Source organism: Ostrea edulis, chromosome 3 (genome assembly GCF_947568905.1).
Source record: "Ostrea edulis chromosome 3, xbOstEdul1.1, whole genome shotgun sequence".
NCBI classification, from domain to species: Eukaryota; Metazoa; Mollusca; class Bivalvia; order Ostreida; family Ostreidae; genus Ostrea; species Ostrea edulis.
Window position 1 is genome coordinate 30,551,827 of NC_079166.1, and position 5,583 is coordinate 30,557,409.

The following is a 5,583-nucleotide window of genomic DNA, read 5'->3' on the forward strand; positions in this document are numbered from 1 at the left end:
ATATTTACCATTTTGCTGTTTGTTTCTTATTTTACAAGTTTTATCGTATCTTTACAGCCTTTCTTACTAAATTGATTCCATGTTTACATTCAAATCTCCACCACGTGAATGTCCTACATTCATACGCATATTACAGAGTAGTTCCTTTAGGATCAGAAAACGGCGATTTTAAGCAATTTACAGTAAGCATGAATTTAATTGCACCAAAAACATTTCATAATATGACTAAATATTTAGTCGAAAACATAAATGTTGGATAATAGAAAGTTTTACAAGATTTCTATAAAAAGCCGTTGACAGAGGTGTAGTGCGAGGAGCTCATGGGGCTCTGGGTAAAGAATGGCATATTCCCGCAGCAAATGATACAGAAGGCGACCAGGTACAGGATGAATGCTGTCTCATATGCCCAGTGGTCTCAGTAATTCATTAATTCAATAAACAAATACATATGGTATGTAATCTTTCATGACAAAAGTCTAATATCAGTTGATATCAACCGTCACTGTTATTTCCCGAGGGACTACGCATGTAATGGAATTAAAAAGGGGTGCGTCAAAGCTATATAGACAACGTACCATTGACTGTCAGACATTTTGATTAGTCCTTTGTAGGATGTTCTGTCATTCTTCCAACTATGTAATTCCAAATTCTTGCGAATCATGAGGCTCTCTTTTCATTTAATGGAATATGATTCACTTGGAAAACGCCCTTAGTTCATTTGCCGTTATCGATATTCCTTATACGGTATTGGTCAGCTGACAACGGTTGTAACAACATTGTCTTTGTTTACAAAACTCACTATTACAGCTGTAGTTCAACTTGTATTTGAACTTGTAGTTGAACTTGGCTTTGATTCCACGTTTGGTAATCCTACTTATACTTTACCTTCTTTTTCAAACGATCTAATATCCCAGTCAATGAAACAAACAATTTTTTTTTATAAAACTCAAAAAATTATTTCTATAAAAATGGTAAAAATAAAAAAAAATAAAAAATAAACAAATACGTATGAGTTACCGTTTCTATACTGAATACCAAAGCTGCATAAACACCCTTTCAAACAAATATACATTTATATGTTGCTGAATCCAATGAAATGTTGCTCCTCACGAAAATATTAACTGCTCTGAAGGGGAAATTCAAACGTATTTATTAAAGTAAGGTTTACAACAACAGCGAGATAACTCTTGATATACCTCAGTGCACTTCGCGCTTTATGACATCATAATGAAAAAATGCGTCACGTCATAGTTGAATCGAGGGAAAATGTCATAATATTTACTTGTTATCTACTACCGCTGTCAAGTGTCAAGCGGCGTATGTGTTAACCTCTATGACAAAATAATAATAATGTTTCTCAAATGATAATTTATAAATTATTTTCTTTGATATAATAAAAGTCTACAATTTTATATATACATATATATGTAGTATGGGCTACGGTTAATTTCCCTTAAAATTATGTTGTAACCATGTAATATCTGCGAATCTTGCTAGGGAAAGTAGGGTTTATTTTGATGCTGTTATAATCGATCATTTTTGTGAATAGTATACTCAAAGACAAGGTTCGACATTAACGAAGCTAGGAATTTTTATGACATTCACAAGCATTTTTTAAAATAAACCTGACAATGCTCTCTAATTACATGCACTTCATATTTCAATGCTATGACATCTACTTGAGCTGATAGAGCGATTTATCGCATGAATTTTGAAATGTAGAAAACACGACTGATATGACCATGGAAGAATAGGGGTTTTCTCTGGTACATCTTTAAATAGTCTTAATTTTGTCTGAGGGACATTTGCATAACGTCGACATAAAACAGATTTAATAGTGTCATTTTTACTAACTTTACGTTACCCTTCCCCCTCTCTAGATCCACCACTGACCGGGCTTGATATTGTCACGAAGGTTACAGTTTTATGTTCAACTATGTAAACAAACATCAAGCAACGGAACAAGGAGGGGGAAATTATTTCCAAGATGTAGTATACAAGACAGGTTCGGGCTATTGTAACACGGAATTTATGACGAAACAGGACTATGGAAAACCCGCCGGAATATTGAAAATATTCTATTGTATTGAATTTAGAAAATCTTAATTCCTAATAAATGTGATACTACAATACTTGACAAATAAATATAAATATCATTTTGGGGCTTGAATTGTATCTTATTCATGAAAATGCTCAATGCACTCTTCAAAAGTTGTACAATTATAAAACAAAGTGACAGATCGCATAAGTGAAACAATTCTTTTTAATCTGTTACCATGGAAACAAAGCCCGGCGGGTAGTAATTCTATATGCTTTCTTAAATATTTATGGTCCAAATTTTATATTCAAAGTAAAATAATTCTGACGTAGACCTTGTAAAGCTGGTAGATATACATTTTTTCTTGCCATGGCAACCAATTTAAATTTTATTAAAGATATAAAAAGTTTTATTTTTTGTATTTTGAAATAACAGTTTTCTACCAATTAGTATAGTGTTATAGATAATACTTTTTTGAAAAATTCTACCAGCTTTTTACCCCATAAGTTTGCCTCGTGTAGTTTTTATACCACTGGTATTCCTTATTGTACAAAGATCCCGAACATGTAAAACATCACAAAAATAAGACCATCTGGTCAAAAAGAGACACGGGTGATTTCTTTTAAAAGCCAATTTTTAAAAGATAAATTCCTACTGAACATACTGACTTTGTTCGCTACATGTCAAAATGTCGCAAACCTTACCATAAGTGACAGCATATGCGAGAAGTGGTGGAAATCAGATTTGCATTTGAAAAAAAATTCTAAGAACTTTCTAAAATCTCAAAACTTTTCACAAATGAACACCAAAACGTATGACTAATCCACTTTGTGCACGACCATTCCCTGCGCTGAATTGAAGACTGGGATTATACAACATAGAGAGCTTTTTCTAAATGAACTTTTAACACGAATATATTCATAGCTAGTAATCGGTCATTCATGAAATACTTTGTTAAACATCAATTTGAGTCTATGTACTTTGAAGTTGATGTTTTAGAGATGATGTAGTTCCTCATTAACACATGATGAAAAGTGAAGACAACGAACAGTGTCATAACTCCTATAAGCAAATACAAAATAGATAGTTGGACAAAGATGGACCCCTGGACACACCAGAGTTGGAGTCAGGAGACTAGGAGGAGTTATCATCTCCTGTCGACCGGTCACAGCCACCGTGAGCCCTATATCCTGATCAGGTAAACGGAGTTATCCGTAGTAAAAATCAGTGTGCCAAGAACGGTCTAACAATCGATATGAAACACGTCAGACAGCATTTCACCCAATGATAGGTTGTGGTGACGAACTAGATCGTTATAACGACCATAGATGTTGTGAAATGCTGACTTCAGTCGAGACTGTTGAAACCTCTGCACCATCAACTTGTTTGTCAGTAGCTTTCCTCGATTTAAAGACTGACCATACACAGAACCAGCTCTTGCGTATCGAATCAGTTGAGAGTTATAAACACCATATGCAGGTGATAATGGAATATTGCTGCATAAATATGGGAAGTTGATGATGGAGAAGCTGACATCACCCCGTTTGTCATACAGTTGAGTTGTCAGTTTGCCATTGATGTCTACTTTCAATGAAATATCTAAGTATGAAGCAGAAGTGGACGACTCTATGGTTTCTTTTATCTCGAGCTCACAGGGATATATCGAATCGACATATGGATGAACGTTATTATTGTTAATAGACAAAACGTCGTCGATATATCTAAATGTCGATAATTCTTAATTACATCCAACAGTTTGTTGCAATACCCATGGATACGAATTCTGCTACTTAGCCGACCTGTTTCCAAATTGTTTTAAGGTAGAATTTATTTAAAACTTTTATATAAGAAGAAACAATTTCTTGCTGTAACCCTCAACTCGACACTTCGTATTATCAACGATTTATTTTGATTCACATGTCGATTCGATATACCCAGTAAACTGGAGATAAGGATACCACAGGGTCTTCCACATCTCCTTCGTTTTAGATATTCTATCAAACACGAGTATCAACGGCAAACTTACAATTCAACTTTCTTACAAACAGGATGACCTCAGCATTTACATCGGATCACTGTTTGATGTTTCACTTTACAAATGACTATAAAGTATAAAAATGTTTACAGCATAAAATTAAGTGGTCAACATGCTTTCTATGGTTAGCTGCAACAGGTAACAATTTACTATAGAACATCTTACAATATTAGACTATAGCCCACAAAAATCACAACATGCAGCATCCAATCATTCATTGTTAGCTTGTTACTTAATTCACCAGGGTTAAAATTGAATTCCGTCCTAATAACAACATTAATATACTGAGTATGAGGCGATGTATTTATAAATAGCAGATGAATATAAAATCAGAAGAAAGAAATGGTTCCAGGGTTTCCTGTTTATCTTACTTTCTATTTTGTATTTTTTAAAAGTATTTATTAGATTCATCAATTTTCATTATATTCACCTTTTTGTGGAAATTTATTGGAAAGGGCAACTTATCAATAAAGAGGACCGGGGGTATTTAACCGAAGTAACAACACCTATTTGTAGAGTTTGCCTGTTAATTACTCGTCTTCGGTCCGTACATTTCTTTTGAATTTCCCAAACTGAAGGTTTCATAAATACTTTGGAACCTCGATTTGTTGACATAATCCACCTCCCCAAAATCAATTTTCTTTTTTCCTGCATATCGTGTAAAGAAACAAGGAAGATAAATAACGATTCTGATTTAACAGACCAAAATCGAGTCAGTATATTAGAGAGTTCCTGATTTTCTGGTCAATGACAGTTCCACAGGTGGGCATGATGTCCAGTCCTAAAATGTGAAAGTGTTTGTGTTCTTTTTCTTTTGACTATAGTGTAGCTGAACATGTCATTACTAAGTATATAGATATAATTCAAAATGACGACATTAAATCACTCATTTTGAAAGGTACGAATTCCAGGAAGCTCCGATTTTTCAACATCATCCACGATCATTCCTTACGATACACGTATGAAAAATTTGACAGTAGTTTCTTCTATGAAAATGAAATTCGAAAATACTGATTTCTTATAGATACATGTATCATCAAACAAATTACTTTGTTAAACTTCATTCTGATTCCATATACAAATGTCCTGACGGTGATATGAAAAAGAAGTTCTTCATTTATATCATTTAAGTAGCCTTTCCTGATCAGGTCTTCCCATAGGTACAATTATGTTCTTTTCTTATAGATGACATCTTTTTGTATTCTTATGAGGCAATTTTATTTTTAAGAAATTGTATTATTTATAGGATTCATTTGATTGGTCACTGTTTGTTACATCACTTTTCCACTGTGAGTATTTCATCAGTTCATAAATGTTTTTAAACTTTTCTCTCTTCTAAAAATATTACCAAGCTTGAAATTAACACGGTGAATATACATAATCAATTTTGCATTACTTGTGAATCAATATGGGCAGAAATCTATGTATTCTAAAGTCATACAGCTCATTTTTCAATTATTCCCCTAACGCAATAAAATAGTAAAACTAAATGTGAATTTAAAAAGTTGCC